The sequence below is a fragment of the Carcharodon carcharias genome, chromosome 1 (genome assembly GCF_017639515.1).
Source record: "Carcharodon carcharias isolate sCarCar2 chromosome 1, sCarCar2.pri, whole genome shotgun sequence".
Classification (NCBI taxonomy): Eukaryota; Metazoa; Chordata; class Chondrichthyes; order Lamniformes; family Lamnidae; genus Carcharodon; species Carcharodon carcharias.
The window spans coordinates 139035923-139051370 of record NC_054467.1 but is presented as its reverse complement, the minus strand read 5'-3'; positions in this window follow the sequence as shown (position 1 = coordinate 139051370).

The following is a 15448-nucleotide window of genomic DNA, read 5'->3' as shown; positions in this document are numbered from 1 at the left end:
TAACTGAGCAAGCTGAGAGACAATGGATTATTGGACTCTGATTTCAGTTAAACAGCTTTCCATATGAACATGGACACAACATTCTCCCCCATTACATCCTTCTGAGACCCCCATCACAGCATCTCCCTGGCCACCAACAAAAATATTTCAATAACATTTTATTCAATAACACATCCAGTAATACAAACAAAATGAAATATTGACCCCTGTGCATTCTCTTATTGCTCATCTTGCCCATCCTTATGCTCCTACACAGCGCTATCCCTGTGGTTGCTGCATGGCAGAGTGACAGTGATGAGAGCATGAACACTGTACAGCCTGAGATAGAATAGCAGATTATTGCACCATGGAGCCACTGCCTCCCCCAAGGCAGCACCTCAACAATCCCAGAAATCTACTGAAGCACAGATTTCCAAACCCCTTTGCACACTGGTATCCAGAGCCATGATGGCAGCAGTCTGAGCCTGTATGATAGCAAGCATGGATCTCATAGCCTCTGTCTGAGCTTCCCCTGTGGCAATAAGACATTGTGCAACTTCTAACTGTGCTGTCATGAAGTTTGCCGCCAGTTCCATCATAGAAAGGATGGGCTCCAAGTTCTGTGAGATGCTTAATGCCACATTGGAGCTGGATTCTGCCATGCTCCTTGACAGTGACAGGAGACTTTGTAGCAGCCTGCCAATACACCAAGCCTCCCGGTGTGCATATTCATCAGGCTTCTCCTGTACGCTACCCATTGAGGTCCTCATCTGAATCCTCAGCAGCAGAGCTCATCCTGCCATGAACTGACACATGAGCCACCCTTTCCCCTTGCCTGGCTGCAACCCACTGATGTCCAGTGACTGACCACATGCAGATCTCAACTCTGTACTAGCCTCTAAACAACGCGGGCTACGAGCGTCAGATCAGATGATGATATTTCCTCAGTGAGGTTGTTCTTTCGCTTCCTCATGTCGCTGGCAAGGTGACTGTTCTTGGATATCTGAGAGCATAAAAGCAGAAGGGAAGGGATGGATTGTGGGACAGGTGAGGGGGAGGTGGCAAGAAGTAAATCAAGAAGTCATATGCAGCTTTCATTTCATACCTCAGGATGCAGGTGAGGTGGGAGTTAAGAAAAGGTATAAGGCAAGAACACTAGCCCTCAATGATGTTGGTGACACCAAAAGTCATGAACTCTGCTGTAACCTGACACATGATTTGGATTGTCATCTCCTCCTTAGACTGAGTGGATGGAGTTGTGGCAACCCTTGATTCTCTGTCCTATTATAGGTGGCCTTGCCCTACAAGAGAGAGCAGAATGTCAGTGATTGTGTAGCACTATTTTTGGGTGATATGCCGACAATAGCTGAATAACTCGAGGTATGTCAAGGCAGCAAGAGGTAGGTGTGTGGCTGTTATTAATGGAAGATGTATGTGGATAATCTGGAATATGTGGATGTTAGGTGTAAGTCCTGAGTGCTACTGTGTGAGTGATTAAGTTGTGATGCATTGAGCGGTGTGAGAGGTTGGTGGTTTGACGGGTGTGAGAGGTGATGTGAAGATTCGCTGGCCTTGACCATGCGTGTGAGGTCACCAAACTTCTTCTGGTACTGCTGCCAGATCCTTGGGGCCAGACTTCAGGCATTTCCTTCCCTTGCCAAGAGCTCCCACTCCTTTCAGAGGGACTGGCATGAGGGCCTCCTGGACCCACCCTGTGGCAACATTGCCACATTCCTTGATTTCACCGTAGGGACTAGTGCCTCTAGCATAGCTTCTAAGAATCTTGGACTCCTTTCCTTGGCCTGGAGTTCCATGTTCCTTCACTTTCACCCAATCAGTATGAGTTATTTGCCTTCTATTGTCCAATGCAAGTACCCTTTAAGAGGGACCAAATGTCTTTAGACTTACTGGAATGTGTGCTAGCTCCACACATTCTTAAATCCAGCCAGCCAGTGGTGTGGATCATGCTGGGCTGTGTGGCATAATCATTTAAATGTGGGAGCATCTCAAGACTTAAGTACTGCCTACTTTCACCAGAACCGATGCAGGTAGGTTGCAAATCAAAACCTCCTTGCCCCAAAACAGTGCAAACCAATTTTTAGTCCACTGTCTCTGTGAATGGTGGGGGGCTGGGAGAATGAATGGCTCAGGAGCATCCATTCCTGGATATACAGCGATGGTGCTGGGAAAGAATGGAGGTGGTGGGGGCCACACACAGGATACATTCTCTGTACCAGAATGGTGAGATCCAAGGCTCTCCAGAAATTGTGCTCAGGTTTCAATAATGGGTACAGCACATCAGCTCTGCTTAAGAGTACTGAAAATTCACACCACTGCTATGGTCACAGTGGCTCTCAGGTAAGTGGGTCTGGGGGTCAGATGGGGGTGTGGTATGGACAACAAGACAAGTCCCGTGGGCCGGATTCTTTTTAGTAACAAATATAATAAAAAAGAAAACCATTGTAAGACAAGTCTGGTAAGGGCCTTGGAGAAATTAAAGCTAAATAGCAAAGTCTTCTTATATCTGTTGAGTATCACAAAAATTGGACGAAATACTGTTTAAAAAGTTATTACTTTCTGTTTAAATGGTTTTCTATTAATGTTACCAAAAACAAAATGTTTCCATAACACTGCACAGGGGAGTCATGATTAAATGAGGTCTTCAGGTGAAGCAGACAGTGATAAATGGACCAAGGTGTGCTGGTCTCTTTCAGCCTCCATTTTGAAGTCATGCATTATGTGCTTATTTTATATTTGCATTTTAAATTTCAATATCTACTTTGTTATGAAAGTGGGACTTCACAAGACAGTTATGTTTTAAGATGTCTCCTTTAACTTAAGTGAAACAGAATGTTCTGGATGGGGGGAATGGTGGCCATATTGAAGCTCTGTCTGGACACAGGCCTATGTGATCTGGCTGTCATGGATAAGAAACCCAAACCCAAACTGATTTAAAATCAAGTGACAGTTTTCACACCTTGACATAGAAAAAGAATGGCAGCTTTTTGGATACAGAGAATCAGGGACACTGAGAGAGCGAGAGAGAGAGAGAGAGAGACAATGCAGCAATTGTGAAAGGCTACTTTTTTAGTTGGCAATCAAACAGGATACTGGTGAGAGCTGGTATTCTGTTCAAAACACAAAAGATGGAAGGAGTCGCTGAGATGGGCCTTGCTGCTAGAAGTCAGGTCTGAGAGATTCAGGCAGAGCGGACCATCTTTCAAAGGACACTGGAAGATTCAACCTGGTGCAGCAGGGAGCAGTGAGCCTGCTACAAGGCTGGGAATAACTTGTGAATGATCTTGTAATACTATATATCTGCCAGAAGTGTGATGCACAGTGAAAGGGGCTTAAGAAGTATCTCAGTTGAGCTCATTAGTTAATGCAAAAGTATTTTTTTAGTTCAATGTATTAGTTGCCTGGTAAGTAGTGATTAATCTATAACAAAAACAGAATTACCTGGAAAAACTCAGCAGTTCTGGCAGCATCGGCGGAGAAGAAAAGAGTTGACGTTTCGAGTCCTCTTGACGCTTCGACAGAACTTGAGAGTGTTTAATCTATGTTGATTTTAGCTTGTTATAGTAAAAGCTTTAAAAGGTGAAAACTTATCCTTTGGATTTTTTTCTATCGGTTGCTGGGAATTCATTGATTTTTAAATGTTTCGGGCTCTACAGGGATCTTAACAAAATTTATAATGAAAATCTAAAAATAAATACAGAACATATGACTAGTAAAAACTCTTGCCCAAGTTATTTACAACCACACTTTTAAACTCCCAACTACCGAATCTTTGATCTTCCATTCGCCACAATACTTCTGCGGTTATTGATTTGCTCAATTACACTCTCACCTTCACTCCACTGCTTTTGCCTCATTACTCTCAGAACCGTTACTCTCTCTCATTCCAATTGCTACCCTTAATATGGCCTGCTTCCTTACTCCTACAAGTCCAAGCATAGAGACTTGAGTGTATCTGGCACAGAACTGGCTAAGGCATCTGTCACCAGATCTGGCTAGACCACATCAAGTACCATCTTGATGGCAAAACCATTCACTACTCCAGAATCATCCTGGAGAGCAAAGATAACCACCCCCACCCCCCCGCCCAGTGTCCCTTTTAAAACTTTAATTGTCCACCCAAATTCCACCCCAAACTTCTCACTGCCCTCCTTTTATTTTTCAGCAAGATATCTGTCCTCGTTTTCTCTTTCAGCCTCTAGGCTCAGCAAATTCTTATCCTGTGTGATGTGAAATTCCATTTCAGCTCCCCTTGCTGAATTCATTGCCCTCCCTAACTCTCTCTTTCCATATTTCAGACCTCCATATTTCAAGCCTTTCCTTGAATGCCTGGACTGCTGCTTCCTGTGACATCACAACTGCTATTGTCATGCATTGCAGACAAGATCATATCCTATCACTTCCTTATATCACTCATCGCCCACATCCCCCTTCTAACCCTGCTTCCGTCTGCACCTGCCTCTAGAAAATAAACTCTTCCAATTACTCTTGCAATTACACTTTCAAAATCCCAACTATCTGGTCAAGGACTTTCCATTCACCACGTTACTTCTGCAACCCTCAATTTGCTCAATCATTCCCTCACCTTCATCTTTGATTCCTGTGTTGTCAGTAAATTTAACATGACATGACATGCAGACATGAGTGTATCGGGCAAATAACTGGCAATCCCTCACTGAGAACTGCACAGATTCATCAGAATGATACTGGAGCTTAAAGGGTGTTGGCCAGGGGCTGCAGCCGAACTGCTGACACAGGCAAAAGCAACTTTTGTCCTGAAGTAACCTGATTCCAGTCCATAAGACCATAAGACCATAAGACATAGGAGCAGAAATTAGGCCATTCGGCCTAATTTCGGTCTGCTCTGCCATTCAATCCCGGCTGATAAGTTCCTCAACCGCATTCTCCCACCTTCTCCCCGTAACCTTTGATCCCCTTACCAATCAAGAACCTATCTATCTCAGTCTTAAGTACACTCAATGACCTGGCCTCCACAGCCTTCTGTGGCAATGAATTCCATAGATTCACCACTCTCTAGCTAAAGAAGTTTCTCCTCATCTCTGTTCTAAAAGGTCTTCCCTTTACTCTGAGGCTGTGCTCTCGGGTCCTAATCTCTCCTACTAATGGAAACATCTTCCCCACATCCATTCTATTCAGACCTTTCAGTATTCTGTAAGATTCAATCAGATCCCCCCCTCATCCTTCTAAACTCCATCAAGTATAGACCCAGAGTCCTCAAATGTTCCTCATATGTTAAGCCTTTCATTCCTGGGATTGTTCTCATGAATCTCCTCTGGACCCACTGGCCTGAGCTGGCTGGAACCGGTTTGAAGTAGCTGAGTTTCTTGAAGAACAAAGGGAATAAGATAAGACACAAGTCCTTATTTGGGAAAGGAGTAACGAGGTAATGCTACCTAAGTTCTTGGGACAAAACCAAAGAGAAGATGCCACAGACAAGGCAAGTAGGCCTAAACCAATGGGAGAGAGACAGCATAGCTTGGAGAGATAAGATTTCGGAATAAGAATGAAGAATTTCAGGCATGGAGCCTCCGAGAACTCCGGAGACCAACCATCGCAGAAGCAGAAGGCTGTGGAGACCAGGTCATTGAGTGTACTTAAGACCAAGATAGATAGGCTCTTGACTGGTAAAGGGATCAAAGGTTACGGGGAGAAGGCGGGAGAATGCGGTTGAGAAACTTAGAGACGACATCAAAAGCGAGAGAGAATGGAACGCCTGGCCAGCGTCAGCTCTCCTTTTCGGGTATTAGCTTTTATATTCCGTGACCACTCCGGGAGTGTCAGAGAAACCTAGTGGGTGTGCGTTTAGATTCTAGTTTTAGGTATAAAACTGTATAACCTGCTGTAAACTGCATGTCTATATTTAACCAGATGTATAAGCTATATTTAGATGATCTAACGACGTGAATAAAGCGAATTTAGAGTTAAGAGAGAATTGACTCTTTTCCTCTTTGTACTAAGCTAACAACCGTTACCGGTGACCTCCGGCAACAAGGGTAAAATTATGAGCATAAGCTAGGTTTGTACTCCATTGAATTTAGAAAGTTAAGGAATGATCTAATTTAGGTCTTTAAAGTCATAAAAAGAGTCAACCAGGTAGATAGTGAGAAACAATTTTCTCTGGTGAGTGGATCCAGAACAAGGGGCCACAATCTTAAAATTAAAGCTAGGAGTGAAATCAGGAAGCATAGGGAAATCTGAAACTCTTAATTGTGTATGTTGGGTCAATTGAAATTTTTGAGACTTAATTTTTAACTAGGATGTCAAGCGAAATTAACCAAAAGCAAGTAACTGGAGTTGAGGGGCAGATCAGATCAGCCATGATCTGATTAAATGGTGGAATAGGCTCGAGAGGCTGGATAGCTTATCATTGTTTTTATGTAGATCTTGTTGTATCACATCAAGCACTATTAAGTTTCACTCTCCTCTGCCAAAACCATCCAATATTCCATGGAGAAAAAAATAAACCTAGCTTTTATGTTCACAACCAATCATCTCCCTAAACTCTTCTTCTATCTCCTTGACATTTATCTCCAGCAAGTTTAATTTGTGTACCAACTCATGGAACTCATCAGTAAAATTGAGGTAGTTGAATCAGATGCCATTTCTACTCACCACCCCGCTTCTTCATCTTCCTTGACTTCTCTGTGCAGCCTTTGACAAGTTCAACCATCCTCCTCCAGTGTCTCCCCTTAATGTTCAGCTCAGTTGGACTACCCTTGCTTGACTCCACTCTTACCTGTCTGATTGTTGCCAGAAACAGCTTCTCTTTTCACCTCCACTTCATTAACCCCAATGTCCACCAAGTCCATCCTTGCACCACCCCACCTCCCCTTTCTCATCTGCGTGCTCTCTCTAGGTGACATTATTCACAGACATGGGATCAGCTTCCACATGTACAATAAAAAAACACAACTTCATCTCTCCACCACTTTGCTCAACCATCCAATCTCTCTGTTGCTAGAGTGCTTGTCCAACATCCTGAATGAGACAGTTTTGTGCAACCAAATAATGGTAAGACCGAAGTCAACATCTTCAGCCACCTCTACAAATACTATACTTTCAGCATTAATTCCAACACTCCCCTGACCACTGTCTCAGGCTGAACCAAGCTATTTGAAACCTCAGGATCCTATCTGACTCTGAGCTGAGTTTCCGATGTCATATCCTCACCATAAAAAAAACTGCCACCTTTCACTTCTATTGTATGGTTTGCTTATACCCTTACTTTAGCCCATCTGCTGCTGAAAACTCTATTCATGTCTCTGTTGCCTTCGGCTTTGACCATTCCAATCCTTTCCTTGCTGGCCATCACCATAAACTTCAGTTCAACCAAACTCATTTCTGTGATCAATTGGCTTTTGCTATCCCAACAGCTCAAATTTAAAATTATGATCCTTGTGGTTAAGACCCTTCAAGGTCTCACCTCACCTTATCTCCCTATAACCTCCACATTGACTTCTCTGTTCTGCAGATTCTGATCTCTCATGCATCCAACATTTCATTTGCCTCCATTTATCAACACCAGTCCTTCAGCCACTTAGTGCCCATGCTGTGAAATTGCCTTGCTCAATCCATCTCTCTCTCCATCTTCTTTTTCTCCTTTAAGATCATCCTTAAATCCCACTCCTCTGCCAAAGCTTTTGGGCACCACATCTCCTTCGTTGATTCAATGTCCATTTTGTCTGATTAAGCCTCTGTGGAGTTCCTTGAGGTGATTTTCTACGTTAAAGGTGCTAAACAAATGCAAGTTGTTGTTGCAAGTAACGGTTTGGAAAAAGAACCAAGTGTTTGGTGGCAAGAGTTTAAATGTTATTTTGAGATTGATGAAACTTAAGCTTCCCTTTTCTGCACTTGTGGCTTGATTGCCTTGTCATTTCTGAAATCCCTTTTCATAAGGAAAGCACAATCCATTGTAATTCATTGCCCTCCCATCAGTATGAAATTGTTGTGTATATGCTGACCTTTCTCTCATTTTACACCCATTCTGATTTCCTTGGGTATCTGGTTTATTTCTGTTTTAATAGTAGGGATTAGTTTAATGTTCTCAATTACTGCTTCAATACAATAAGTTGATCCTCCACATTTGATTTACATTGCTCCAAAGCCAAAACATATTGCGTTATCTAGGCTAGAATCAATTTTGTTTAGATGTGCATTGTTAGTCCAACTTTTAGAAATTATTTTCCACTTTAGCCATTATCTGCAGCTAAATAGCAGATTAAGATATAGAGATGACATCACAGGAAAACCGTAAGTTCATTGGTTGGTAAGTAACTACTAGTTTGTACTACCTATTCTAAATTGATTTCAGATTAAAGGTGGCTACTGGGGCCCAGGATCAGAGGCCGAATACTTCAGCAGAGAGAGCGAGTTCCAATTGATTTTAAAAAGTGTATTTTGAATCTCTATTCTAACATACATTCAGATTAAAGGTAAGGAGAAATATTTCACAGATTGATAAAGACCAGTAGGAAATTTAGAAACAAATTGAAAAACTAAGTAAATAAAATAGAGATGCAGGGCCAGGCGATATGTTGTAGCTGTATGATATGGGAGCTGGTGGACCCCATTGTGGTTCCTAGTGACCACATCTGTAGCAAATGTTGGTTGCTCGAGGAACTCCGGATCAGAGTTGATGAGCTGGAGTCTGAGCTTCGGACACTGCGACACATCAGGGAGGGGGAGAGTTGCCTGGATGCTGTGTTTCAGGATACAGTCACACCCCTTAGATTAACTACCTTCAATTCGGCCAGTGGTCAAGGACAGGAGAGTGTGACAATGAGTGAGGCAGGCAGAGGGATCCAGGAAGTAGCACTGAAGGAGCCTCAACCTATGCCCTTATCCAACAAGTTTGAGATTCTTGCTCCCTGTGTGGACGAGAATGGGGACTGGAGGGAGGATGAGCAAACTGACCATAGCTCCATGGTACAGGGAGCCATTCAAGTGGGGGGAGAAAAGAGAAATGTGGTTGTAATCGGGGATAGTATAGTTAGGGGAATAGATACTGTCTCTGCAGCCAGGATCGAGAGTCCCGAAGGCTGTGTTGCCTCCCTGGTGCCAGGATTGAGGATATCTCATCTGGGCTGCAGAGGAATTTGGAGTGGGAGGGGAAAGATCCAGGTGTCGTTGTCCAAGTAGGTACCCACGATATAGGTAGAATGATAAAAGAGGTTCTGCTGAGGGAATACGAGCAGCTAGGGGCTATATTAAAAAGCAGAACCAAAAAGGTAATAATCTCCAGATTACCACCTGAGCCACGAGTTAATTGTCACAGGGTCAACAAGTTTAAAGAGGTAAATGCGTGGCTCAAAGATTGGTGTGGGAGAAATGGGTTTGAATTAATCGGACATTGGCACCAGTGCTGGGGAAAGAGGGAGCTATTCCATTCAGATGGGCTCCACATGAATCATGCTGGGACCAATGTCCTGGCGAATCACATAACTAAGGTTATAGATAGGGCTTTAAACTAAAATGTAGGGGGAGGGTTCAGTTGCAAGGAAATATAAAAAATCAAAGCTTAAGGAGAGAATAAGAGTGCAGGTTAGTGATGAGGCTGATAGTTACCAAAAAGTGAAAGGAAGGGACTGAGTGTGTGAACACCATATTGCACCAAAGAATCATATAAGAGTAAGGAAAATTGACAATAGAGCAAACTTAAAGGCTTTGTATCTGAATGGGTGTAGCATTCAGAATAAAACTAGTGAGTTAACAGCACAAATAGAGATAAATAAGTATGATCTGGTGGCGATTACTGAGACATGGTTACAGGGAGAACAGGTTTGGGAGTTGAATATCCAAGAGTACTCAGTGTTTCAGAAGGATAGGCAGGAAGGAAAAGGAGGTGGTGTAGCTTTGTTACTAAAGGAAGAGATCAATGCTATAGTGTGGAATGATGTACGCACTGGAGAGCAAGATGTAGATCAGTCTGGGTAGAAATAAGAAATAGCAAGGGAAAGAAGTCTTTGGTGGGAGTAATCTATAGGTCCCCAAATAGTAGTTCAGCAGTAGGGCACAGTATAAACCAAGAAATACTGGGAACATGTAAGAAAGGCACGGCAATAATCATGGGTGATTTTAATATGCATATAGACTGGACTAATCAAATTGGCAAGGGTAGCCTCAAAGGACAGCTTATGGATTGTATTAGAGATTGTTTCTTGAAGCAATATGTTGTGGAACCAACCAGGGAGCAGGCTATTCTGGATTTGGTTTTGTGTAATGAGATGGGATTAATTAATGATCTCATAGTAAACGATCCTCTAGGGAAGAGTGATCATAGCATGCTAGAATTTCAACTTCAGTTTGAGAGCGAGAAACTTGAGTCCCACACTAGTGTTCTGGAGTTAAACAAAGGTAACTACATAGGCATGAGGGTAGATTTGGCCCTAGTGGACTGGGCAGGAAGACTACAAGGTAGGACAGTTGATGAGCAGTAGCAGATATTTAAGGAGATATTCAATTCCTCCCAAGTAAAATATATTCCAAAGAGGAAGAAATATGGTCTTCTTCTTATCGTGTCCACGACAGTCTATACATGACCCAGCCAGAACTGAACACATTTTTGTGCCTTGTTGTTGAATTCAGCAAGATCTGCAACAGTGCAGGGTTCCTCTAGCGATAGGAATTGCAGGAGATGTTGCATAGTCTGTGGCTCAGTTCCACATTCACAAGTTGTCGGGCTGGTTGTATATCCCCATTTGCTTAATGACACCTTTGAACGACCTACACCAGTCCTAAGTCTGTTAAGGCACTTCCAGGTTGCCCAGTTGCAATTAGCTCCTGGGGGAAGGCTTTCATCCCGTAGAATTTCCATCTCTGGGTGTTGTTCGAGAGTGGCGAGCCGGTCTTTCCACAAGGCAATGCAGGCTTCAGATGGGGGTTGATTGTAATGGAACAACACTGTTCATGAAGCTCTTCCTTGACTTTAGGCGGCTGGGTGTAGGCGTATGACCATGTAGTGGGTGCCTCTCATCTGATGTTTGACGGAGCCGCTCTTTCTTGCTGGCTACCGTTCTTCTGAAATCAGTGGGAGCAATACCCGGCAGGATATATAGGCTGTTGGTGTTTGCTGGTTTTAAACAACCTGTGATAAGTCGGCAGCTTGCATTCAGAACGATATCCATCTTCTTAACATGAGTAGATCTTTCCCATGCAGGGCAGGTGTATTCGGCAGTGGAATAGCAAAGAGCAAGTGCACTGGTTTGCAATGGTAAGAGAGGGAAAAAGCATCCATGGCTAAGCAAGGAAGTTAAAGATAACATAAAGGCAAAAACTAAGGCATACCAAATTGCAAAGGTCAGTGGCAGGCTGGAGGATTGGGAAACTTTTTAAGATCAACAAAGGGTCATTAAAAAAATAATAAAAAGAGCAAAGGTAAATTATGAAAGAAAACCAGCGCAAAATGTAAAAACTGATAGCAAAAGCTTCTACAAGTATATAAAAGGAAAGAGAGCAGCTAAAGTGAATGTTGGTCCCTTGGAGAATGAGGCTAGGGAGTCAATAGTGGGGAAAGCAGAAATGGCAGAGACACTTAATCAATATTTTGCCTCAGTTTTCACAGTGGGTGACACTAATAGCACCCCAATAAAAATGGGTAGTGCAGAGGGTATAGAGAAGGAGGAGCGTAGAACAATCACCATCACTAAAGAAAAAGTACTGAGCAAACTATTGGGATTAAAGGTTGACAAGTCCCCAGGACCTGATGGCCTACATCCCAGGAAGTGGCAGCGGAGGTAGTGGATGCATTGGCAATAATATTCCAAAATTCCCTGGATTCTGAAAATGTTCCAGTGGATTGGAAAAATGCTAATATAACCCCCTTATTCAAAAAGGGGGGAGGCAGAAAGTAGGAATCAATAGACTAGTTAGTCTAACGTCCCCGTTGGGAAATTGTTGGAATCCATTATTAAGGAAGTAGTAGTGGGGCATTTGGAAAGTCAAAATGCAATCCATCAGAGTCAGCATGGTTTTGTGAAGAGTAAATCATGTTTGACTAATTTTCTAGAGCTCTTTGAAGATGTGACAAGCAAAGTGGATAATGGGGATGTAGTATATCCGGACTTCCAGAAGGCCTTTGATAAGGTGCCGCACAAAAGATTAATACACAAAATAAGATCACATGGAGTTAGGGGTAACATACTAGCTTGGATAGAGGATTGGCTAACCAACAGAAAACAGAGAGTCAGGATAAAGGGGTATTTTATTGGATGGCAAAGTGTAACTAGTGGGGTGCCACAGGGTTCTGTCCTCGGGCCCCAATTATTTACAATCGACATTAATGACTTGGATTCAGGGAAAGAAGGTACAAGAACTAAATTTGCAGATGACACCAAAATAGGTGGGAAAGTAAGTTGCAATAAAGAAATAAGAAATTTACAAATGGATATGGACAGGTTAGGTGAATGGGCCAAAATTTGGCAGATGAAGTTTAACATGGATAAGTGTGAGGTTATCCATTTTGGTCAGAAGAATAAAAAGGCAATTTATTATTTAAATGGAGAGAAACTTCAGAATGTTTCAGTGCAGAGGGATCTGGGTGTCCTCGTGCATGAATCGCTGAAAGCTAGTATGCAGGTACAGCAAGTAATAAGAAAGGCAAATGGAATTCTGGCATTTATTGCTAAAGGAATAGAGTATAAAAATAGGGAAGTATTGTTGCAACTGTACAAGGCATTGGTGAGACCACACCTGGAGTACTGTGCACAGTTTTGGCCCCTTACTTGAGGAAGGATGTAGGTTCACGAGATTGATTCCAGAGATGCAGGGCTTGTCTTATGAGGAGAGATTGAGCAGTTTAGGCCTATACTCGCTAGAGTTTAGAAAGATGAGTGGAGATCTAATTGAGGTATCTAAGATGCTAAAGGGGATAGATAAAGTAGACGTGGAGCAGATGTTTCCCCTTGTGGTGCATTCTAGAACAAGAAGCCTCTAAAGTTTTAGGCTAAGGGGTGGTAGATTTAAATCAGAGATGAGGAGGAATTACTTTTCGCAAAGGATCATGAATCTGTGGAATTCACTACCTCAGGATGCCGGGACGCTGAATTAATTTAAGGAGCAGATAGACAGATTTTTAATTAGTAACGGGTTGAAAGGTTATGGGGAGAGGGTGGGAAATTGGAGTTGAGGTCGAAATGAGCTCAGCCATGATTGAATTGAATGGCGGGGCAGGCTTGAGGGGCTGAATTGCCTACTCCTGCTCCTAGTTCTTACGTTCTTATTTTATTATGACAGCTCTCCATGCGGATGTGTATATTGGTGTTTTAAAAAATGAAGCTAACTCATTTTGCTATTTTGACAATCTCCACCCTTACCATGTCTCCAATCATGAAAACCTTTATCGTGCCTTTGCAAACTTTGGGCTCAAACTCTCCTGTCCTGCACCTTTCATAAGCTCTAAATCTTATCAAATACTGCCACCCGCTTCCCAGCCCGCATTAAATCTTGCTCACCAAGCTACTCACTTTCACTTACACAGATTCTCTGCTCCCAGCCACATTGAATTCATAATACTAACCTCCAGCTCCTTCCACAATTTGCCCACCTCACCTCTGAAAATTTGCCAGCTCTATATACCTTTGCTTTCTCAGGCTCATGTATAGTTTATTTAGTGTTCCCCTTTGAGTGGCGGTGTACAGATTTCTTAGCCCTACTCTCTGAACTCTCCCTAAAACTCTCAGTTTTTCTACTTCTCATCTTCAAATGCTCCCTCAAAACCTACCTCTTTCAGCATACCTGAGTCTCAACTAAATTTTCAAGTATAGCTCAGTGCCCATTTTGTCTCTGTGAAGTAGTTCAAGACATTTCACTATATTAAAGGTTCTATTTTAATTTGCTTATGATATGACAATACAACCCAGCGTCCAATTTTCTTTGTTATTTTCATACTATTCAAACATATTGAGCAAAAGTCAACTAACACCCTTGATCCCTTTCAACTTCCTACATGGATGACAAGTTACTCCTAGTTCTACTTCCAATATATACAATATCTTACATTTCTTTATATAAAAGTTACTTTAACGCCAACCAGATAAAAAGCCAATTCCAATTTCCACGCCTCCATTATTTTCACATGGTCCATCACTGACACTTCCCTTCCTTGACCTCTCTGTCGCAATTTCTGGTGATAAGCCGTCCAACAATATTCATTACAAGCCTACCGACTCCCACAGCTACCTTGATTACAGCTCCTCACACCCCGCTTCCTGTAAGGACTCCATCCCATTCTCTCAGTTCCTTCGCCTCCGTCGCATCTGTTCCAATGATCCCACTCTCTGAAACAGTTCCGCTGACATGTCTACATGTCTTCCTTCTTCCTTAACCGAAGTTTTACACCCACGGTGGTCGACAGGGCCCTCAACTATGTCCAGCCCATCTCCAACACATCCACCGTCACACCTTCCTCTCCCTCCCAGAACCATGATAGGTTCCCCCTTGTCCTCACTTATCACCCCACCAGCCTCCGCATTCAAAGGATCATCCTCCGCCATTTCCCCCAACTCCAGCATGATACCACCACCAAACACATCTTCCCTTCACCCCACTGGTGGCATTCCACAGGGATCGTTCCCTCCAGGACACCCTGGTCCAATCCTCCATCACCCCCTACACCTCAACCCCCTCCCACGACACCTTCCCATGCAACCACAGAAGGTGCAACACCTGCCCCTTTACTTCACCCCTCCTCACCATCCAAAGGCCCAAACACTCCTTTCAAGTGAAGCAGCACTTCACTTGCACTTCCCTCAATTTAGTCTAGCGCATTCACTGCTCCCAATGCAGTCTCCTCTACATTGGAGAGACCAAACGCAGACTGGGTGACCGCTTTGCAAAACACCTTCGGTCTGTCCGCAAGCATGACCCAGACCTTCCTGTTGCTTGCCATTTCAACACTCCGTCCTTGGCCTGCTGCAATGTTGCAGTGAAGCTCAACGCAAACTGGAGGAACAGCACCTCATCTTCCGACTAGGCACTTTACAGCCTTCCGGACTTAACATTGAGTTCAACAACTTCGGATCATGAACTCTCTCCTCCATCCCCACCCCCTTTCCAATCCCCATTTTTCCAATAATTTATAATTTTTTTAACATATTTTTCTTTTCCCAACTATTTTTAAAAAAATTTCGATCTATCATTTTAGCTCCACCTTTCAGCCCATTTCAATCCCTTCCCCCTACCCCACCCCCACTAGGGCCATCTGTCACTTGCTTGTCCTGCTTTCTACCCTTAATGTCACCATTAGCACATTGCTTAGCTAATATCACCACCGTCAACACCCCTTTGTCTTTTTGTCTATGACATCTTTGGCAATCACTTCTTTGCCTCCACCTATCACTGGCCCTCTATCCAGCTCTACCTGTCCAACCCCCCTCAACCAGCTTATATTTCACCTCATTTCTACATTTCCTTAGTTATGATAAACAGTCATACA